At 38.2% G+C, this 24,635-nt stretch overlaps 1 long non-coding RNA gene and 1 pseudogene across 2 annotated transcripts; one reads left to right on the top strand and one right to left on the bottom strand.

Moving 5' to 3' along the window:
* Positions 1-5,778: 5,778 nt before the first annotated feature.
* LOC106824692 (uncharacterized) lies at positions 5,779-17,558 on the bottom strand. Of its 2 annotated transcripts, XR_001396460.3 has the most exons (4): positions 17,259-17,502; positions 11,827-12,125; positions 10,659-11,018; positions 5,779-5,964 (listed from the first exon to the last, which is right to left on the bottom strand). It is a non-coding gene; the product is annotated as an uncharacterized lncRNA (long non-coding RNA). The 2 variants fall into 2 exon arrangements; XR_011506494.1 differs by lacking the exon at positions 5,779-5,964 and having other exon boundaries at positions 10,486-11,018; positions 17,259-17,558.
* A 4,690-nt stretch (positions 17,559-22,248) lies between these two features.
* Positions 22,249-23,551, top strand: LOC106824680 (cilia- and flagella-associated protein 53 pseudogene; annotated as a pseudogene).
* Positions 23,552-24,635: the final 1,084 nt, after the last annotated feature.

Genomic DNA, 24,635 nt, shown 5'->3' on the forward strand with positions numbered 1-24,635 from the left:
TTAGCATGAAGATTCTGATGTAAATATCTTTTAGCTCTTCTGGCTTGTCTTCTGATCATGAGTGTTATTTGTTTTAGCTTCTTATCATTTAGTATCTGACAGAGTTGAGTGAATGTTATTTTGTTCTTTCTTTCTTATGTTTTACATATGAATTCAAACAGGCTACTCTCATAGAAAGTAATTATAATATATAAACATTCTGGAAGAGAATAAATTAGTAATAGGAATTTGCTAGCCGTTTTCCTGCAGCAATCAAGTTATATTCTCCAATTTTTTTCACCTCTTTTTCCCACCTTTAAAGAAATGAGGAACTAGCATATCATGTCAATTAAATATAAAAATTATTAATTTTTAAATAACTTATATTTGTATTTCAAAATAATTATTTGGAAAAAATGTCAGATTCTTACTTCATGCTGTTAAAAAAAAAAAAAGATGAAATAAATGTTTGCATGTGTGGTAGGCTGAGCAACAGCCCCAAAGATATCTGGGTCCTAATCTTTGGAACCTCTGGGTAATACCTTATATTGCAAAAGGAATTTTGCAAATATGATTAAGTTAAGGATCTTGAGATGGAAAGATTATCCTGGAATATCTGGGTACACCCTAAATGGAATCACAGGTGTCCTTACAAGAAATGAGAAGGCACAGAGGGATTTGACCGCAGAAAAGAACCGACAATAGAGAAAGAGGTTTGAGTAATGTGAGAAAGAGGCACCAAGCCAAAGAACATAGGCAGTCCAGAAGCCAGAACAGGCTTGGAAATGGAGTCTGCCCTGCCGTCTCTGGGAGGTACCAGCCTCGCCGCTACCTTTGGCCCAGTGAAATGGATTTCACACTTTTGGCCTCCAGACCTGTAAGAGAATAAACCTGTTGTTTTAAGCCACCCAGTTTGTGGTAATTTGTTTCAACAGCCACAGGAAACAAAAACCATATGTAAAAGTAAAAGGACAAGATATCTATCAAATACATATGGTATGCATACTGAAGTATTTGGGAGGAGTAATTTATGTCTGCAGATTACTTTGAAATTCATAAAAATAGATTCATGTGATGGATAGAGTGTTGAAAAGATGGATAGGTATATAAAAAAGTAAGTAGAGAATATGTTAATGGTAGAATCTGGATGGTAGGAATGTAAAGTTTTCACTGCAAAATTTTTTTCAGGTTTTCTAAGTTTGAAATATTTCATAATAAAATATTAGGGAAGAATCATAGATGAAAAGATAGGTTATCATGAAATAGGAAACAATCTTTTTTCCATGACACTAAGCATAAAAGCTGGAAATGAAAGGATTATTGGATTTGCATGAGTTAAAATGAAAAGCTTTGAGGAAGCAAATGAAAAAATGAGCAAAGTTAGAAGAAAAACAATGAACTGGGAAATATTTGTTTTGTAACGTGTGTCAAAAGATATGGATCCATAATATGATACAGGAGTGTTGTCACTAGAGGTGTTTAATAGTCTCCTAATAATGCTGAAAACATAAAACCATTGTGTTTAGGATTCAAGTTAATACTCTGTACCTGTAGTTAAACTCTTTTTCTTTCTCAAGTATACTGCTATTTTTGTTATTATTTGGAGAGAATTATATGCAAAGGGTACGGAAGAAGAATGGTGGTCTAGTGATTAAGATTCTGTACTCTTACTGCCATGGCCCAGGTTTGTCTCCTGGTCAGGGAACCACATCACTCATCCGTCAGCTGTCACACTGTGGTGGCTGCATGTTGCTGTGATCCTGAAAGCTATGCCAGCAGTATTTCAAATTCCAGCAGTGTCACCCATGGTGGACAGTTTTCAGCAGAGTTTCCATACTAGACAGACTAGGAAGAAGGAGCTAGCCACCCACAGCTGAAAAAAATGGCCATGAAAACCCTATGAACAGCAGTGGAGTATTTTCTGATATGGGGCCAGAGTGAGAGGATGGCACAAAAAGACTGTGCAGGGCTCCGCTTTGCTGTCACAGGGTCACTAGGAGTCTGAATCGACTTGCCAGCACTAACAACAACAAATGGAAGAAGAAATGCAATTAGAGATTATGAAAATAAGATATAAGATTTATAAGATGATACTAATTAGTAATACAGATGATGTTCTGGACCTTTCACCAGCAGAGTATGCACACTGAATGTCAACTCAGTGGTAGAGATGCATCTAAAATGACCCGCCCACAGTCTTTCCTTGATCCCTCTTCCAAGGCACAAAGCTGTTCCTTAAGAAAATAGCGCATCTCTAATTACCTGAAGCATTCTAAACCAAAGATAAAATAAAAAATATTCCTTAATTATTACTTGTATAATAAAGATCATCATAAGAAATGAGATTCTATTTCAAGAGTATGAATTGGAAAAAGAATGGATAAGTATATTATGGTGAATCCAATCAATGGAAGAATATGTCGCCAGTGCAAGTTGTTTTCAAAGAATTTTTAGCAAACAGAGGAAATGTTCATAAACCACGTGATAGGAAATAGAAGCATGTAAAGTTGTTTAAATATATATGATCTCAATTTTTTAACAAAATCTTCTAAGTAGAAATACAGGCAAGAAGGAAGAACATCAAATTGTCAGCAGTCATTTTCTAGATTGTGGGAAATGGCCTTTGTTTCCATCTTTCAACTTTCTCCTATACTTTTCTCCCTTTGCACAATAAACATAAATCACTTTTATAATGGAATAACATTATGTGTATACATATATACAAAAACACAAAAGGTACATTTATTGTGTGAGGAGAGAGAGAGAGAGAGAGAGAGAGATGGATATATATGAATAATGTGACCACATGAAATGACGTCATCAGTGGCTCCAGTCATAGCAAACCGAAGGGGGTTGGTCACTATTAAATGCCACCATGTCTGCTTCTCAACTGTGCAACCTCGGGTCTACTTTGTAATCACCTAGGGCATTTTTTGACATAAAATACCTGGGCCCAACTCTTAGAAATTCTGAGATTTTTTTGAGCAGGAACAAGGCATTTGTATTTCATTAAATTTCCCCAAGAGACTCTAATGTGCAGGCACATTTGAGAATTACACAGCTGAGCAATGGTCTCAGACTTAACTATGCACAAAAATCTCCTGGTGTTTGGTAAAAAAACCTAAATCTTGGACTCTCACCTTTCAATCTGAGGTAAAGTACAAACAGAAATCTGCATTTTTAACAAGAACCTAGCTGTTCTGATACAGACATTCAATAGGAAACACTTTAAAACTTGAGCAGTTATGCTTTGAAATATATATGGAAGTTCAGAGAAAGTACCGTATGAGAGAACCTTACCCTACATTCACACTGCCATGAACATATACGTGTGCATGTGCATATTTTTTTGAGGTACTTCACCTCTTCCAAATTAAATATCAGTTTCTGTTTCTAGTTTGCCTTATAAATACAAAAGTGTCCTCTAAGGGTCAAAATAGGTAACTGCAAGTTTATTCGAATTAATTAAATGATTTATTTGTATTTATGCCATTTCTAAGAACTTTTTGCCCAAACCTTAGAGAAGCAAGACAGTTTTGTGATTTAAAGAGTTTTGAAGTCCTGTGGGTCCTTGACTCTTTGCTTTGCCACTTACTAGCTGTAGGATCCTCTGAGCCTCAATTCCCTCATCTGATAAATGGGTCTACCAGTAGTGCTTACTCCATAGGGTAAAGTACCAATGCATGAAAGTACTTAGCACAGCACCTAGTATATACTACAAGCTCAGTGAAAGGTTATGTTTTCTGGTACCAAGGTCCACTCACTAACTTTGATTCATAATTAAGTTGAGTAATATGACTCCAGCAGCATATACTATTCATGATGTTTGTAAGAGTGCTGCTAAGGTCTGAAATCTGGAATAAAAGTTTTATCCACAGTCACACTGATGTACTACTTAACTTGTTATGATTACTAATCCTAATAATAGTCTCTTCAAAACTAAGAATCAGTTGTGAATTCTAATTAGTTCAATTCGCTAAGGATTTATTGAGATCTTTCTAAGATCCAACCCTATACAACACACTCCAAGGCACACCAAGTATGAGACAGTCCCTGTTCTCCATGGATGGGCAATTGTCTCTCCTGGTTCCTATAATTTTTGCTGGAGAATACAGACAGCCTATGGCACATGGGCCAAGAGTAGCCTGTGGGTGATTGTTATCTACCTGTGATCTACTTGTCACTTAAGAAAAGACCTATTTCTCCATCACTTTCCAGAGCCACTGTTGCCAGCTGTCTATGATTCTGTGGCGGGAAGCTGCTCCCCAACACTACTCTGTATACCAGGGTCAACAAACTGGCCTCTTCCTATACGTGAAAGGGTGCCTGCCTACCACGTTTCAAAGACGGCTGGTCCCAGGTTCATTGTTCATTAGCTTGGTTGCTTAGAACACAGTGTTCTTCCATGGTGTTCATGGAAGTAATGTCAAGGATATGATAGTATTTGCCTGAATGGGATCCGTAGATTACCTGGCTGCAAACAAGCATCTCTCTTTTCTCTCTCTCTTACTCTTTCTCTTCCTTCCATCTTTCCTCCCTCCCCTCTCTTTATATGGATATTAAATATTATGCTGTAATAAATGAGAATGTATGTAAAGCTTTTAGCAAAGTGGCTGGTACACACAAAATACTTACTATGCGCCAGCCAGTATGCTGAGAGCTCTACATACATCCTCATTTAATCCTCACAGTAATCTTAAGAAGTGGATTATATCGTTATCCTCATTTTACAAATATTATTGAAGGATTAGAAAAGTTAAGTAATTTATCCAAACGCACACAGCTAGGAAGCGATAGAGTCAGAATTCAATATTAAATCTCAGGATTTCTAACTTCAAATAATACATACATATGATATCAAATATATTCACATATATATAATTTGAAGTTACATATATGTTACATATAACATATGTATGTTTATATATATAGTTTTTCAATGGACAAATATATATACATATATATTTAAGCTAATATATATATAAAATTTAAGCTACTGATCAACCAACAGTAGAATATATGTTTTGAGTTATCTTCCCAGTTTGCAAATGAATTAGGTCACACCTCTGCTGCATTTTTTTTTGTTTATTGAAGATCTATATATATAAATCACACATATATTTGCATGTATATACCGCATATATATATATGTAACATGTTATTAGTGCTATGGAGTCGATTCTGACTCCTCATGACCTACATACATCAGGGCAGAACCCTTCCCAGTCTTTTTGCACCATCCTCTCACCTTCCGATGTTGTAGCAGACAATACTCTGTGACTATTCATAGGGTTTTCATGCCCAATTTTTTCAGAAGTGGGTGGCCAGTTCATTCTTCCTAGTTTGTCTCAGTCTGGAAGCTCCATTGAAACCTGTCCAATATGGGTGATGTTGCTGGTATTTGACATACCAGTGACATAGCTTTCAGCATCACAGCAGCACACAGTCAGTACAGTATGACAACCGACAGAAGGGTGGTAAGGTTCCCTGACTGGGAAAAGAACCCAGGCCCTGGTGGTGAGAATGCTGAATATTAACCACTAGATCACCATGGCTGGCTTATGTAATAAATAAATTTTAACACATATCTAGAAAACATACTCATAACATATACATAAAAAGCACATTTATAAATATGTATATATTATTCAATGAACAAAAAAGAACCCAGTAGAGGTGTGACCTAAATTCATTCCCTAACTCAGAAAATAACTCAAAACGTATGTTCCACTAATGGTAGATCAGTAGCTTAAATTTTACAGAGGATACGCCAATTGCATGAGTTTTACACAGTCTCTTGGTTGTAAAGTACACATTTTTTATTCGTTTTTTGGTCCTCAAAGAATGGGAGGAAAGATGCAACAGCTTTAAGAGATCGTTTGGGTTCATAGCAGATGCATGCATGGTTGGTGTTAATCCTTGTTTAGAACTGGGCGCAGTCCAGAGGCATCAGCGTTCTCTCCAAACATTCCTTCAGTGTTCTCTCTGGAAAATCAAGTTACGTTATATTAACACACAAATAAAATTTTCGATGAGTTGGCCAAATGAATGGATTTGTTAGACTTTATTTAACCTGTTTCTTCTTTCTATTCATTTCAGAATATTTCCTTCTTTAATAGTCTTTTATGTGGCTGCTCATTATCTATCTTGATTATTAGCCAGATTACTTTTTAAAGCCAACTAGAATCTGTTTTCAATTTTTGTTTTAGAATGGTCAACCACAGCATTCCCAGAATTTGGCCTGAAGTTTTCAATTAGGTTGCAATGACTTTTTCAATTGAAAATATTGTTGTTCTTTCTGGCTGTATATTTAACAAGAAAGGAAAAACAACTTTCTCCTTGCTTTGATAGTCTTCCACCAAATAATAAAAACCTGACCCAAAACACGAAAGTAAATAAGTTCATTGAAATGGTGGGAAGTAAGACACACAATGAAAATGAAGTGGCACTGAAAATTTTGACAATAAATTAATTTAGCACTTTTTTTTTTAAGAAATCTAACATGATCAAAGCAAACAAAGTCTGGCTTGTGGTATTTAAAAATAACATTTGTTCTAACTTTAGAGTTTGATTATTATAAAAAAATTATTGACTTTGACTTTTGTAATGTTTTCATTCAAAAGAACACCAATTTTACATCAGTCTCATTTCCAATTTCTATTGAAAAATAATTTAACAAAAGCATGAGGAGAAAATCATTTTTATGGGGTAAATCAATAGAAAAAGACATAGGTTCATGGGCTCACTGGACTACTTTATTTCTAATGCTGAAGCTATGGAGATGTATTCTCTTTGATTTTCCACATCCTATCATCTGAATAACTGGGTGGTATAGGAATAGATGTACCGAGTAGGAGTTGAGCAAACAATACTCAAGCATTAATCAATGTGACTAAATGTTCTTCAAGGAAGCCCTGACATACTTAGTGAATGCTTAGGGTTTTATTTACTCTGATTGAAAACTAAAGCTTCATTGGGGGAACACATTTGCCACAAACTTAGAATACCACCAGTATTCAGCGAAAAAAAATAAAGGCATCAGATGAAAATAACAAAAGCAGAAACAACAGCAGCATGAAAATTACTAATGCATATGTTGTAGGTATTCAACTGCCAGGAGCTATAAAGAGATACCACATTCCAATCATTTCTCTGTTATTGGCAATTTTTTTCCCTCATGATTTTCTAATGAAGATGCTGCTAATCCATCTAATCATTGATTTGGAGAGTGCAGAGAAAAAATACCAATTATTTTGCTCCATCATATGTATTATTGTATATCATAAATACGTATTTTAGTACATCTTTAATAAATTCAACAGCAATCACTTATTATTAACTATGTGCCAAGCACTCTGCTTTATGTGAATTTTTTTCCATTTAATCTTCATAACAATCTTAAGAGATAAGCATTGTGTTTATCTCCATCAATAGATGACGAACCTGAGTTTCAGTGAGCTCAACTGACTTGTCTAAGGTCCCACTGTCAATAAGCATCTATTGATGGTGTTGTGTTAGTCACGCTATCACCTCTCATTCAATTCTCCTGAGCAGCCACATCTCTCACCCTAGCAGCGAAAATAGAGATGACTTCCTTTCAGCCTTATTTCTGGATATCAAATAATGGCCAGACTTGCAACCACTTGTTCTATGGAAGAAAAGCTGAATAATGAGCAATAGAAGTCAAACCAATAGAGTCACAGACCAATTACAAATATAAATTGTACCCAAGTGATTACAAATATAATTATGAATTTGGACAAACGCTTACCTTTTACAGTCCAGACAGAATCAATTTTACCATCCAAAATATACCAAATGTGATAGTAGAATCACTGGCTAACAAAGATACAGAAAAACTGGAAACTAACATGCTTTGTTGTTAAGCAGACAAAAGGATTCATTTTCTGAGAGCAAATGAATGCAAATATTATCTTTGCCAGACAGATATGTTATCCACAACTGCCTTGTCCCTTCCCTATACAAAAACATTGTGATCAACACTTCATCTAAGAGCATTAAAAGTCTTACTGGAGAATGTTGCCTCCTTCTCTGAGTAAATTTCCTGGCCCAACTTCAGCACTAAATTCTGTAAAAAGTGGAGTTGAAGTCAATGGCCCTGGGGTGTCATACGCTAAAGATGCTTCACAGCAGTAAAAATCGTTCCTCCTCAAATACAGGGAAGATTGTTCATGGCCACATATTTACAAGTATACTTTTTTCTTCCCCTCTTTCCCATCTTCCACTAACTACAATCCTTCTACAGCCCTTTTTGGTGAAAGTAGCAGAGTAAACGTAATAGTATGTTAATTTCTCCAAAGCTCATAGGCTCACCTCTAAAAGGCATCCCTTTGGGCTCACAACTCTGTCTTTATGAAAGGAATAAAATAGAAATATATGTATCAAAATGAAAAGTGAGACTAACTATAGCAACATGATTTAGTTGTTCAATAAAACTTCGCTCAGGAAAGAAAAGACTGTAGGCCAACAAATATTATTTTCTTCAAGATATTCATCCAAGACAATAGTTTGATTACTTGGGCAAAGGGTTGTCTTGTCAAATAATAGTTTATCCATCAAATCTTCCCTTAAGACACTCACCTTACTCTGTTCACCAATCCTAAACTATTATGTCAGAAGTTTGCCCAGTCTCCATCATCTCTCCATCTTGAAACATTTGCCCAGAACTCAACACCCTAGAAACATCCATTCAGACTTCCCTCTCGTGAGAAACTGCTGAGATCTGTCAAGGTGGCATTCTATCTCACAGCAGTGACTTCTAATCTATTCAGCTTTGCTTTATTAAATGGTTGTTTCGTAATATTTTGGGGAATTCAATAAAGGAAGGCCAATATGGTACAGAGATCTGGAATCTTCCAAGTATAATGATCAAGAGCTCAAGCTGTTTTTAATTTAATCCATTTTACAAGCATCTTTGCTTTTCAAGACTTCACGGAACAGAATTAGATGGTTCTGTCACAATCAAAGGATATGGAAATTTCACAGAGAGAATATCAAGGTTACTTAACATAGACTTATAGATTGTGAGTGTAGATCAAAAACACTTTTCAGTGGTTGGTTTTAAAGAGTCAGCAGTTTTTTCAGTGCAAAAGGAGTGCAGAAAACAGAATTTCATACTTTTCAATTTGTGTGTGCATTTCTCACAAATTAAATCCAGACTTGTTTCCTAAAGCAACATTTGGAAGATATTTTTTAAATAGGCCAGTGACTAATTATTTGTCCACTTAAACAAATAAGTAGTTTAGAGAAGGTAATCCCTTTTATCTTGTTATTGTAAAAATCAATTCCAAAACTAAAAAAGGAAAAGTTGACTTAAATTCATAAAAGTAAAAAAGCTTAAGAGAATTAAGCTCCAGGGCTCTAAATAAACATTTGTTAAAAACTTCAATTTCAATGATCTCTATTTTCATGAGGTATTGTCACTTTACCATTTAAAAAGAAAACTTTAAACCAGCTGTAAAATAAAACAGATGTGATAATAATTGTCTGTTTGAATACATAGTATAAATATCTTTTCACTGTAAATGAATTAATCTCTCTGATAACGATACATATCATCTATGTTAATTGATGCTGTACTGACATATTATTTGATTGAACACTTTTCAATATTGGTCCCTTTTTCACTCTTAGTAGGAAGTGATAATGTTGGGAGTCTTACCTGGCTTCATGGACAAATAAGTTAGCCTTTTACAAAAGGTAGGAAGAACTATTGACATGAAGATATTTCCACTTTTTCTTGGAAAAATCCTCAGGATAGGAATTACAAAGACCTACCTCATTGGACCAGATGGGAGGGGGAAAAAAACTGAAGAAAATAAAATGCACAGATTAAGTTGTCAATGATTTAGCCTGTCACAGAGCCATTCTGTGGAATATTGGAGGTAACAGAGCACTTCTCCTCAGCTGTTCTCTTTTTAGATAAGAGAAGAGACTAAAGGGTCATTGAAAATGAAAAGCTTAACAGGGCCAGCCCAGTGGTGCAGGAGTTAAGTTCTCACGTTCTGCTTCAGCAGCCCGGGGCTCTTGGGTTTGGATCCCAGGTGCGGACATGGCACCGCTTATCCAGCCATGCTGTGGCAGGGGTCCCACATATAAAATAGAGGGAGATGGGCACGGGTGTAGCTCAGGGTCAGTCTTCCTCAGCAAAGAGGAGGACTGGCAGCAGATGTTAGCTCAGGCCTAATCTTCCTCAAAACAAATAAATAAATAAAAAGCTTAATAAATGCAAGGAAATCTTAGTCTTAAAATAAATGGGTTTTGTGCTAACAAAACATGAGCTTTATCATCAGAAGCTATGAAACCATTCCACGAAGAATATTGATACAACAAATAGAAAGAAAAACCACGCAAGTTTTCAGCAGAGGTATGACGTAATTAGCAACTCTGCTGTGGAGGTTACTGAAAATAGCGATCTCAATTTTCCTAGTTGTTTTCCATTATTTAGACATATGGAGAAGAATAACAACAGAGATCATTCAAAGTTACAATCAACTTAATTTAGTTTAATGAAATCTTTTAGAAGTTACATTTTGATAGGGAACTCCTGGTATAATGGCTATGGGTGCCACGTGGTACCTCTTCATGAAGCAGTACTGAGACCTGGGAGAGTAGAGAGCCTCTCAGCCTCTGGGGGCAAGGTTGTATGTCTTAGTTACCTTTGCGGCCTTGGTGCTCAGCTCAGCATCTGACACTTAGGAGCCAATCATCTTTTGATCTGTGAAGGGAGTGTTCTTGAGGAGGTTGAAGGACCTGGGTTTCTCCGATTACAGATGTCAATACTATACAATTGTTTTACTTAATAACTTATCTTAGAGAAGGAACTAGGAGCACGTGCCAACATTTCTTCAGCAGCAGGGTTGGAATGGTTACGGAATCAGGGGGCTCGAGTTCAGACTCCGTCTCCAGTGCTCACTCGCTGTGTGACTCTGGGCAGGTTACAACCTTCTTTAGAGCGGCTCTCCTTGCTGGGACATGGAGATAAGAGGAGCAGCTGCCTCAGAGGACTGCTGTGAGAACTAAAGAGGTAATCCACGCAGAGAGGTTAGTGTGGTTGCCTGGCCCATAAAGGGCATTCAACAAATATTACTTATCACTATTACTCATACCCTAAAAAAAAAGATCATAAAACCTTTTGATAGCTCACTGTGTTAATGTTTCTAGTTGCTGTAACAAATTACTACAAACTTGGCAGCTTAAAACAACAGAAACACAATCTCTCACAGTGTCGAAGGCCAGAAGTCCAAAATCTGTATCACTGGGCTGGAATCAAGGTGTTGGTAGGGCTGCGGTCCCTCAGAGGCTCTGGTGGGGAATCCTGTCCATTCCTTGCCCCTTCCAGCTTCTGGAGGATGCCAGTATTGCTTGGCTTGCGGCTGCATTGGTCCAAACTCTGCCTCTGTGGTCACTTTGTCTCCTGCTCTTCTGTGTGTTTGTGTCAATGTCCCTTTGCCTCCCTTTTATCAGGATACTCCTGATTGCATTTAAGGCCCACTCTGATAATCTCATTTTCAAGAATCTTAAATTTAATCACATTTGCAAAAAAATTTTTTGCTATATAAGGTAATCTTCACAAGTTCCAGAGATTAAGACCTGGCTATCTTTCGAGGAATGATTATGCAGCCTACCACATTGAAAAAACGAGACGATTTTCTTCTCCAGCTGCATATTATGGGCTTAGTTTCTCTCTCTCTCTCTCTCTCTCACACACACATACACACACTTTCTCTCTCTTCCTTTCTCCTCTTCCTCCAACCCCTCTCCCATTTACTTAACTATATATAGGTCAAGTGGCTTGATCAAATACAGGGTTTTTCTCTTACTTACCTGGAAGACTGAGGTAGGCAGCTGCCAGTTCCTGTTGAGGGGCTCACTCAGGTCAGGATCTGCATCTCTGTGAGGCTCTATGATTCTTTTGGATTTTCTAGTGTGACTGTTGCCTCATGGTCATAAAATGGCTGTTGCACAACCAGGCATTCAGGATAGGAAGAAGAGAGCCAGCCCTGATGGTCTAGTGGTTAAAATTCAGCACTCCCACTTCAGTGGCCCAAGTTTATTTCCTGGTTGCAGAACCACACCACTTGTCTGTCAGTTGCCTTGCTGTGGTGGCAGCTCACGCAGAAGAACTAGAAAGACGTAAAACTAGGATATACCACTTTGGACTGGGGCTTTGGGGAGGAAAAACACAAAGAGGAAGATTGGCAACAGATGTTAGCTCAGGGTGAATCTTTACCTGCAGAAACAGAAGATAATAAGAAAGAATGTTTCCAACTGCTTCTGTGTGTTTATCGGTAAACCAAAACTTTCCCTGAAAACTCTCAGGAGGCATGTTTTTATGTTCTATTGGCCAGAAGTGTGTCTTCCATCACTAGATGCAAGGGAGGCTGGGAAAAGCAAAATGTAGCTTTTCTAGCATGGGTAGTAGAAGACATCCAGATAGCAGATGAGAGATGACGGCTGCGTAAGCCAACCAACAGGGCCTATGAGAGAGGGAGGGTGGATCGGGCAGAGGAGGAAAGAGAAGCAGAGGCAGAACACCCACTGAGTATCTTCTAGGAGTAGCTCCACACGGTTCCTGCTTTCATCTTCACAACAGTCCTTTGAGATTGGTATTAGTATTTCCATCTCGTAGAGAAGAAAACTGAGGTTCAGAAAATTTTAAAAACACACTCTGGAACACAGAGTTAATAAATGATAAAGACAGGAATAAAACTCAACTGTGTCTAAATCCAGACGCCACACTCTTTCATTCTGGAATTACCAGACCAATTCGATCATCTGCAGTTGACTTATTCCCTAGCAGCCACTCTTCTTTAAAAGCTATTTTATTTTAACAGTGTTGACCCAAACTCAGAGCACTTCACCAAAATCATAAATCACTCCTGGCTGTGGTTCTGGCCACAGCTGAAATGCTCCAGTTCCATCACAAATGTGTCATGAGATGTGGGGCCTGGTCAACACATTGCAAGAGGCACTTGAAATGGGAACGTGGCCCAATAAGCCTGAGACCGTGTCCTCACCACAGAGGCTGGGCTTCCTGGGCTTCCTGTGGCACATATAGTGCTCTTCACCAGGACCCACTGGTTCAATTGTATTTGTTAGTGACAAGCGCTAACAGGAATGCAGCTCAAGGTTTGCAGCTGACATTTGGAGTTAAATCAGCTTTGTGTCTCCAAAGCTGCCCTTACAGACATGAGTTTCCAAATATATTGCTGAGAGAGTTTCACAGAGAAGAAATTCCACTGGGGGAGGTTGAGTTCTTGAAGAAAGGCAAATCCTTTGTGAGCAGTGTCTACAAATGTAGGGAAATTTAGATAAGAAAAAATATGATTCAAAAATCTGCCCCCAAACTAAAACAACTATTTTTGATGCTGTGAATTGCATCTCCTTCTACCTTATCTCCTTCCACTTGAACTAATCTAGAGCTTCCTGTCCCTCTTGGGTTTGCATCATTTAAATTCATCAGTTTATGTGTGTTTTATGAAAGCAGTAGAGAAAATCAAAATTTCAGTCCACACAACAAAACACACTGTACAAGACAAAACAAGGTTTATATTGACATTTCGTTCTGATAAAGTGTCATGATTGTAGTAACACAAATTAACTGATATCAAGATTCTAAAAATGAATTCATTCTCTTGCAGTTAAAGAATGTTCTATACAGTGAAGATAAAAAATAAGATTTCATAATTTGCATATTCTTGGGGTAGATAGGGATTACTGACTTTATTCATCCATGAAAATAAACACTGGCTCATCTACCTAAGGCACTGGAGGAACAGGTAAGCATTGGTGAGGCAGGAATGGGGATACCAACCCCTGGAAGACTGGGCCTGGTGCCGCAGCATAGTGGTTAAATCCAGTGTGTTCTGCTTCGGAGGCCCAGGTTCATGGGATTGGATCCCAGGCTCAGACCTACACCACTCATCAAGCCATGCTGTGGCGGTGACCCACCTACAAAATAGAGGAAGACTGGTACAGATGTTAGTTCAGGGCTACTCTTTGTCAAGCAAAGATTAAAGAGGAAGATCAGCAACAGATGTTAGCTCAGAGTGAATCTTCCTCACCAAAACAAAAAAGAGGAAAATTGAAGAAAAAAGAACAGTCTACTTTTCAGCTTGTTTGGAACACAGTTGGATTTGGAACCAGTTTCTGCATCACTCAAAGCCAATGACCTTGGCTCACCAGACCCCATGCTCACACTTGACTACTTGCTTTGATTCCTGGCCAGCAAGAGTGGTCCCTAAGGCACTAAATGCCAGCACAGCCACCACCATAGACCCCATGTGTAACACCAATGGTCAGGAAGAGAAAGTTAAACCTAAACTGGCCTTATTAGATTTGTGGAGCTTCTGGAGAGGCTGGGTAATGCAATCTGGAAATGCAAGGAAGTTATTCCCATGGTGGGGGAACTTGGACCAATGCAAAACAGATGACAAAAAAGCCAGCAGGTAAATTGCTCACCCTTCTTCTTCGCCTATTGACAGTTCTGATGCACAATACGTCTATGCAACTTTTCTAAAGTTGTTCTGCAAGATGAACAACCAGTTGTGTGTATTACAAAGCTAGGACCAGCCTGGTAAAGCACCCACTGTCCTTCACTCTGGGTTTCCTGGGACTGCAATCCCAGTAAAGTATTATCTGTAAGTTTTTGCCTCAGGCTTCAATTTCTGAAGAACTCACGTTAGGATAGAGAGAGTGACAATAATCATAACTGCTCCCGGAAATAGTCTGTAAGGCAGTGGTGGCAGAGCTTGGGTGCTAGGCATTGATGAAGCTTAAAGATCAAGGAAATGGGCCTGGTAGGATCCAAGAATGGTCACTAGGTCTAAGTCAGAGCCAGTATGAAGTAGAGAAGCTAAACTCCTACGGAAATGGAAGTGGAAATGGGAATCACACTTTCCCATGCCCAACTATAATAGAAGGTCAAAGAGAGAAGGGCAGTTTTCCTGTGAGGCTGTACTTCATCTAACCTCTCAGATCACAGTGAGGTTCTCTGAACAGGGACACGTCATTAGAGGTAAGAGCCAACTCAGTTTTCAGTACAAATCGGTGGAAGGTAGAAAGAAGATAGGACAAATGTGAAAAAGAATTTCCTCCCAAATCTTTATGCCTGGGCATCCTAACAACAGGCTCCCCAAAGGAGTTAGGAAGAGTCCAAGCTTTAGTAAACATGTGAGTTCAAGAGAAACTGCCTGAGGAATAGTGGAAATTGCCCCAAGATGGCAGCATTACTCATTTCAGCAAACCTTTATCGGTTCTTACCCTGCACAAGTTCAACAATAAGGTGTGTTACAAAGCGAGAGTATCTTTTAAGTACACTGTATGACAGACTTTAGGGGTTTTACAAAAAAAGAATAGGAACAAGTTCCTATCCTTAAGGATCTTAAAATCCAACCTATAAGAGGCTGGCCCGTGGCTGAGTGGTTAAGTTTGTGCGCTCCGCTTCTGCAGCCCAGGGTTTCACTGGTTCGGATCCTGGGGCTGACCCAGCACCGCTCATCAGGCCATGCTGAGGCTGCGTCCCACGCAGCACAACTAGAATATACAACTATGTACTGGGGGCCTTTGGAGAGAAGAAGAAGAAGAAGAAGAAAAAGAAAAGATTGGCAGCAGATGTTAGCTCAGGTGCCAATCTTTAAAAAAAAAAATCCAACCTATGGGTACTATGAAACAAACGTTTTTTTGAAAGAAGGAGAATTTATTCTGAGCATCTGTTTTCCCTGTGAATTTGGATTCCCGCTCTTTCCAAAGCAATGGTCAGGGTAAAAAATGTGTAACGTGTTTACCACCTAATCAATCGATTCTGCAAAAACATAAAAAGGAGCAAATGAATGGCATGCCTTCCTCATTAAAAATCAATTCCAGCTTATGAAACTCGGAGTTAATACTGCATTCCTGATTGTTACAGATCCAAGAAAAGGTCGATTTCTTCACTTTCTCTTTGTCTAGGTTCTACCGTACAGGAAAATCTGTGTTATTCATCTCTCCCTGGGGGGCCCTTCATCTACCAGACCACAGCATTTACAGCCCTCCGAACGCGTCAACATGTTGGATGGGATACCTACCAGTAGGCGGTAATTTTATTTTACACTTGATGGGCCTGTTGACAGAAATGGTACAGGACTTCAAAGAATTAAAAGCACAGACAGACGGTTAGGAATTTATAAACAAACTGTTGGTGGTATAAAAAGAAAACAGGTAAGAGTTCTTGGAGGATTCCTCTCCCTCTTTTTCTTCCTGTCTTTATTCCACTTTCCATTGCCGCTGTGTTTAAAATGCTATCTTGCTATTAGTTTTTAATGAAACCAGTCTGTTTATCATATTTGATGGCAGACTCGGTTGTTTGCAACTCAAAGTTATGTTATTTTTTCCTCAAACGGATTCAACTGGCGGGCTCTGCAGATTCCTTCGCACAAAAATGACACCATGACACCAAAGTTCTAGCGGCAAGAAGTAAATCCTACACCTCAGCAATTCTGCCAGCAAGATAAAGCATTGCCAACTGATTTTTCTTTTCCTTAAGGAAAAAAGCAGAAAGGATAGGATAAAAAGCCTCGACGAGAAAACATGCTCACATATCATAACAGAGCTATGGGCTTTAGAAGTTTCTATGATTCTAAATGCTTGGTTGAAGCTAAGCAGCCTCCTCAGAGCTATCACTTGCCACAATTTCAGAAGATCTTGGACACTGGGAGAAGACTTGATTAGCATGACTAACTCTCATAGCCCCCAAGCTTCAGACATGAGCAACAGAGAGGAGCCAAGCAGACACTGGATAAATAATAAATAATGAGAAACATGTTGCAACATTCACTTTTAAATCATATTTCCAATTTTTTCTTACATCCACAAATTTCTAGTAAAATGAAGTTATGCAGTTTCATTAAATTATCTAGATGTCTTTAAGAAAAAAGGAAAACAATGTTAGTATAATTTCAAATGTCTCCTTCACAGCAGACACAAACATGCTGAAGTCTGTCTGTTGTATAAAGATGGCCCCTTGTTCCCGCTGTCCAGTCGACCTATGGAACCATTTCTTCTCTTCCCTTTACCACCAAACTTCTCAAAAGAGTTTACCCTTTTTCGTATTTTCCCTACTCCTTTCTCGTAATAATTTTTCTGCCTCCATGAATTTATTTAACCGTTTATCGAAGTCCAACGGCCTCTTTCCAAATGATCTCCTCAAACGTTTTGAAAGATCTGTTACTCCTGTTCCAATCATCCTTGTTTGTAGGCTCCTAAGACATCACACTCACCTGAAATCCTATTAAGCTTGATCATCTCGTCGGTTTCTTGTAAATGGAAGCATCTCCAGAAGGTTCCTAGGACTTCAGCCTTTTTCTCTCTCAGAGTGTCTCATCTACTCCCATGGCTGCAAATACAGACCACTTTTACATCCATCTGTTAGATTTTACTTATTGAAAAAGCAGACCTACTTGTCATTTTGCTAAGTTAAATCACCGTGTAGATGTATGATGGCACTTCAAAAAACTCCCCTTTGTCCAAACCTGTTCCTTCTCTTAGTTATCTTCCCCCCAAAATCAGGATTACAATACAAGAGTTGTCATTGGCTTTTCCTTCTTTTGAACTTCTAACATCCAATCAATTGCTCAGTTCTCTCACTTCTATGTGTGCAATTACACCCTTATCTAAGCCACAGCTTTTACTGCCATGCTGAAGATCAAGTTCCCATTACCTCTGTTCTAGACCATTCTAGCAGACATTTATCCTGTCCTTCCCCATCCTTCCATTCATCCTTTCCCTGTCAGTCATTTTCCTAGCATATAATTCCAATCCTGTCACTACGAACTCAAAAGATCTACTCTTTGTCCGTTTCCTACAGAATAAAGATCAGTGTCTAGTTTAGCATTAAGGTCCTTCATAATTAGGGTGTTACAAGGCTTTATAACCCTAAAAAATCCTCTGTAGAATGCGTTGTTTCAGCAGCCTAAAAGGACTCATCACAGAAAAGGACCCCCCCCGCCAAAAAACCCAAAAAACCCAAAAACAAAACAGAAAGAATAAGTTGTTTTTGTCTTTTTAAGTAGGAGGGTGAAACAATTTTTTAACAATGATTGTATTGCCATCTACTGGAATGATTAGGGCACAACAGTTGAAGCAAATTTTTCTTTCAAAAGTGTGAAAGGTTTGGCTTCAATTTTCAAAAATTCTATCTAAATACAACTTTTAATGTCTAATCTAATAGAAAATGTTAGAGTTGTGTGAAAGAATTATCTTTAATTTAAAAGCACACAAAATGACAGTTAACAAATTGGCATGACTTTTGCTTATAAGAAGCTGGAAGCATTCCCGCTTTCTTACTGAGACCATCCCTGTGATCTCAAGAAGGAAATGACTGGCTTTCTGGAAAAGTAAAGTGTCTTGCAAGGTGACTCTCAGAAAATAACATCTTCTGATGCCACCCAACAATTCACATCTTCCTCAACCTTTGAGACTCAAAAGTAGAATTACCTTCTCCGAGGAAGGCTTCCCAAACCAAGTCTCACCCTTCCTGAATTTGCAGGACTTGCTATTTGCATATACCCTTCCCTTGGGAGATACAGCACGGTCCTTTGTTGGCCTCTCAGTCGTGGTTAAAAATCTGGTGTCTAACGTCCAGCTGCCTATTTCAAAATGTGAATTTGCCACTTACTAGCTGTTATTTAGTGTTTTTGTGATCAGCTTCCTTCTCTGTCAAATGGACATAACAATATTTCCTTCGCAGGGTTGTTAGGAAGATGAAGTTAGCAAAAACTGTAAATCACTCAAAACAGCACCTGCCATGTAGTAAGCACTTAACAATTGTTAGCTAGTATCAAGCAGGTTGTCACAGACATGATTATTGTGTAACAATAATCTCAAAAGGGAGCAGTGAGACCCACAGATAATAAGCTTACAACAAATGTTATTAAATGACATATTTTTATTAGCTATTTTTAAGTAGATTTTTTGAAGGATAATTTACATACTATAAAAGTCATCAGTTTTAATGGTTCAGTTTGATGAGTTTTGACAGCAATTGAATAACCACAACCACAATTAAGATAAAGAAAATTTCCATCACTCTAACATGTCCTATGTACTTTTTCACATGTCCCTTATTCCCACCTCCAACATACTCACTACTGTGTATGTTAGCTATAGGATTTTTGTACATAAACTTTCAACAATTTGATTACATTCCGTTCTATTCCTAGTTTGTTGAGCTCTCTTTACATAAGGTATGCTGAATTTTGCCTAATGCCTTTTTCTACATCTATTGATCTTATACTTTTCGAATTTTTAGTAACTCAGTATAGGAATTACACTGATTCATTTTCAAATGTTAAACCACATTGTGTTGTTGTCATGAGCTTCATCTGGTCATAACGAATTTTTTTCCTCCCACTGAATTCAATTTATTAAAATTTTGTTAAGTGCTTTTGACTCTCTTTTTATGAGGGATATTATTCTGGAGTTTCCTTTTTTAGAAATACGTCAACTCATAAAATGAGTTGGGAAATTGTCCTATTCTTAAATTTTCTGGAAGAGCTTATATATAATTTTATAATGTTCTTCCATAAATGTTTGATTGAATTCACAAGTGAAGCCATCTGCATCTGGAGTTTCCTGTGTAGGAAGATCTTAAATGATAAATTCAGTTTCTCTAAATAAGTGTTTTTCTTAAATGTGCTTTGGTAGTTGGTGTTTTTTAGGAATTGGTCCATTTCACTTAAGTTACTGAATTTATTGGCATAAAGCTTTTTAAAACATTCCCTTATCCTTGGGGCTAGCCCCATGGCGGAGTGGTTGGGTTCTTGTGCTCCGCTTTGGTGGCCCAGGGTTTCACCAGTTCAGATCCTCAGTGCAGACATGGCATGGCTCATCAAACCATGCTGAGGTGGCGTCCCACATGCCACCACTAGAAGGACCCACAACTAAAAATATACAACTACATACCTGGGGGCTTTGGGGAGAAAAAGCAAAAATTTTTTAAAAACTTAAAAAAAAATTTAAAAAAACCCAAAACATTCCCTTATCCTTTTAATGCCCATAGGATCTGTAGTGATGTGTCTTTTATTATTACTGATATTGGTAATTTACATCTCTCTCTTCCTCTTTTTTTAATTGATCAATCTGGCTAAGTTTCTAATTTTTATCCTGTTCAAAGAATCATCTTTGTGTTGATTAATTTTCTCTCTTGCTTATTAATTTTCTATTTCATTGACTTTTCCCTTCATCCCTCAAGGATATTTTCATTGAACGTAGAATTCTGGATTGGCAGCTATTCTCTTTGAGCACTCTTTAAATGTTGTGCGACTAAATTTTGGCTTCCATAGTTCCTGATGAGAAATCCACAGTAATTTGAATCATTGTTCTCCTACAAGTAATGTACCATTGTTTTTCTGGCTGCTTACAAATGTTTTCTTCGCCTTTAATGTTCAGGAGTTTGATTATTATGTGTTTGGAGTTTGATTTCTTTGGGTTTATTCTGTTTGGGCTTTACTCAGCTTCTTAAATTTGTAAGTTTATATCTTTGATCATACTGGGGAAGTTTTCAGTCACTATTTCTTTACATATTTTTTTTTCAGCACCATACTCTGTCTCTTTGTCTCCTGAGACCCCAATAACATGAATATTAGACCTTTTGTGTAGTGCAAATGGTCTCCAAGGTGCTGTTTTTAGTTCAAACTTTTTTCTTTATTGTTCAGATTGGATAATTTCTATTTATCTATATTCATGTTTATTGACTCTTTCTTCTATCATCTCCAGTCTACTAATGAGTGTATTCAGTGAGATTTTTTGTATAATTTTGGATACTATATTTTACAGTTCTAAAATTTTCACTTGATTCTTCTTTGTGCTTTCTCTTTCTCTCCTGATACTTTCTATTTTAATATTTGTTTCAGGGGCCAGCCCAGCGGTGCAGCGGTTAAGTGCGCAGGTTCTGCTTCGGCGGCCCAGGGTTCACTGGTTTGGATTCCGGTGCCAACATAGCAACACTCAGCAAGCCATGCTGTGGTAGGCATCCCACATATAAAGTAGAGGAAGATGGGCACAAGTGTTAGCTCAGGGCCAGTCTTCCTCAGCAAAAAGAGGAGGATTGGCAGCAGATGTTAGCTCAGGGCTAATCTTCCTCAAAAAAAAAAAAAATTGTTTCAGGAGTGTTCATAAGTGTTCATTTAAGCATTTTTATAATAGACACTTTAAAGACTTTGTCAGATAATTCCGTGCAGGAGAAAAAAGTTTTAACTTACAATAGAATTCAGAAGTTTGACTCTTACATGGGATTGACATTTTAGTCATTCAATGAAACTATTCTGGTAAAAAATAAAAGAGACTAGAGAATATTGTTATTATCTGAGAATGACCAATATGAGACCTGTCCTAGATTTCATTTAGAGGTGGGAATGTTTTTTTACATGTCCTATAAACTTCTGGTAATTTTACATATCAATCACATATACATGATCCATCATTCATCTCTTTCCCTATTATATTTTATCCCTCCCTAACTGCTCTGATCCAATTTTTGTTGAAATTTTTATAGTAACATTTCCAAAAGAGGTACCTGGATAGTTTACTTGTTAAGTCCCTGTATGTCTAAAAATGCCTCGCACACACACACAATTCATAGATAATTTCTTGAGAACAGGATTCTATGATCACATCACTTTTCACTCAAAAGTACACAGCGTTGTCTCACTGTCTTCTATCTTGCTGTGTTATAGATAAGACTAATACTGTTATCAGTCTTTTCTTTGTAACCCAGTTTCTCTGTCTGGAAACTTAATAAGGATGACTTTTAATCCTACAGGCCCATTAACTACCCTAGGATGTGGCCAGGATTGTTTTTTTCCCATTAAATTCTTCCAGCACTCAGATGGTCTTTATCATCTAAGAAGTGTTCATTCAATTCATGGGGATTTCTTTTATTAGTTCTTTGATTTTTGTTATTTCTGTTTTTTCTTTCTCTCCTTCTGAAAGCTTAATTATTTAGAATCATTGATTTCACACAAGTTTACCTTGCATGTCTCTTTTTACTTCTAATTTCCATTTCTTTTCTTTTTCTTTTCTATTCTGGTATGATTCCTTAAGCTGGCATTTTGGGTCATTGCTGCCTCAATATTTAGCAGTGTCTATGCTATTTTTTTAGTGATACTTTTTTTGCCTTAAATTTATTTTTATTTTTTTTTTTTAGTTTTCTCCATTTCTGCCAGAATCCAAAATTCAGCTTGATGAGAGCCATCCATCCTAGTTGTTTAGATGGATGGCTCTCTTTCAGTGCACCAACGCTTATTAAACATACAGCATTCCATCAACATTCGTGAAAGATGAAATAAGCTATGTGAACTTTTAGCATTGGAAGAAAATGAGTATTTTACTGAAATGCAGTTGAAAGAACAAAACAGTTAAGGATAAGAAAAAGAATGAGAGAGAAAATCAGATTATTAAAAGAGAAGAAAGAAAAATAGAGACAAAATTTTGTGACTGGAAAGCTAGACAACAATTCAGGGAGTGCTGTGAGGAGCTCCGCGTTGAGTTGCTTGCATTCATCAGAAAGTGTGTGAGGAACAGAAAGCACAGACAGAACTTAGAGAGGAACTGAAGAGGCAGAAACTGGTGAAAGAAGAGACACTCTAGAACTTCCAGAGGAAGACCGATGAGCCAAGGAAAAGCGAGAAGCCCAAGAGGCGAGGAGTCAGAAAGAGCCAGTGCAGAACACACACCTGGGATAGGATGCCTAGGTCACCAACATCAAAGCACAAAGGCCGGTGGTCCAGTGGCTGAGGGAAGAGGCGGCTCAGCTTGTGGCAGATGACAACACAAGGCTAAACTTGAGAAGGAAAAGGATAAGCTGAAGAAACAGAAGACAAAGCAAGAAATTAGAACCCTTTTGCAAAAAACCCTCCAACAGAAGGTAAAGCATATTCAGCAGGAATACAAAACAGAGCAAGACTTGAACTTGAAGCTCGTGCAAAGGGTCCTTCGAGACTTACAGGAAGAGGCTGATAAAAAAGAAGCAAAAAGGAAGACATGGGAAGAAAACAGAAGATATCTCATGAGTATGTGACACAGCAATGTAAGGAAGAGAAAGCTCAGGAGAAAGAAGTGGGCAAAATAATAGAAGAGGAGAAGGAAAAGAAGTTGGCTGAGAAAGACAGGGAGCTGAAATTTGAAAAGAAGGCATGGAAACAGTGCTTGTGAATGAGGTCACGTGTAAAGAAAAATTCAAGAAATGTTGCAAGAAAAGCAAAAGAACAGGAAGAATGTGCTATGAAACAGGATCACACAAATGAAGGTCCTAAAGAACTTGGCAGTGAAGAAGAGAACTTCGTAAGACGCTGCGTTTAGCCCAGAAGTACAGGAGACAATTGCAATGCAAATATCCCACCAGCAGAAGGCCCATGAAGAGAAAGGAGAGCACTGAGAGTCTGAAGCAGAGATAGCAGCAAACAAGATTGGCCAGAACAAGGGCCAGGAGATCTGGACCACTCATCAGGTGTCATCCAGAAACATGCATCCCACACGGACAGCATGCCTTAATAAACTTCCAGTAGTTTCATAAACCGCAAAACTTTTTTCTCAGTTGTTTAATATATTTGACGCCAATATAAAAGTATGTTCCTCAAAAAAAAAAAAATCCAGTGTTATACATAGCCTCTTCAATTGTATCACCCCCTCTTGCAGACCCACAAGCAAGCCAGCATATTATTATTATCAGGAGGGAGATCTCTTAGAACAGACAGATCCATCTCCTGGGCAATTATAAGTTGGCAGACAGAAAAAAATATATACTTCACCACCCTAGGAGTCTGGTGACAATAGGCTAACCTGCTGTGATCCTAGAATTCACGGGTAGGGAGAGAAGCCACCAGATCCTGGGGCTTCTTCCAGATCTCAAGGCAAAGAAAGTTAGCACCTGAAGGGTACAGTTTGGCTCAGCAAGTCAGGAGGTGTCAACTGTGGATCAGGGCAGCCCCTATCAGAGGCACTGAGGAGACAGGTCTGGGCAGCTGGCTGACCTCCTCAAGCATCTGCAGAATCATTAGATTTTGCCTCTGGCTTCTCCAGACATCCTAGTCTTTTCTCAGGTCAGGGTCGTTTCAGCTCCTCTGTCCCAGGGCCTTACAAGGAAATTCACTTGGCTGCTCCCATGCTGTCCCCAGGAGCACTTGGTCTTTGCTTTGCAGGTGGGACCTCCTCCTCATCCTGAAGTTGGCTAAGATTTTCCTCCCTCCTCCTGCCCTAGACTTATACAAGCCAACTTTTCAAGGGCCCAAAGGGGACTTTGAGAGGAGAAAGGGGTCAAGCATCTGTGCTGAGCCTACCATCTTCTCAGAATCCTTGGAAAACTGTTAGATTTTTGTTATAATTGTTAAGCAGTTTTACGTCTTTCCTGTACATTATAAGTTCTTTGAGAATAGAAACTTTTAAAATTCTCTTATCCCTACTCTCCTTATCACACCGTTTGGTTTATATTTGAAAGTCGGTAACTATCTTCTGCTCCCAGAATTCACATTAGATCATCTTTACAGACAATTCCAAGTCACACCTCTAGATGGGGCACGTGATGTATTTCTCCTTCCTGAGGAAAGCAAGCGAGGATTCCAGTAGCTGGTTTGGAGACTTTCGTACCTGATTTTTTATTG

This window comes from Equus asinus, chromosome 10, assembly GCF_041296235.1.
Source record: "Equus asinus isolate D_3611 breed Donkey chromosome 10, EquAss-T2T_v2, whole genome shotgun sequence".
In the NCBI taxonomy this organism is placed as follows: Eukaryota; Metazoa; Chordata; class Mammalia; order Perissodactyla; family Equidae; genus Equus; species Equus asinus.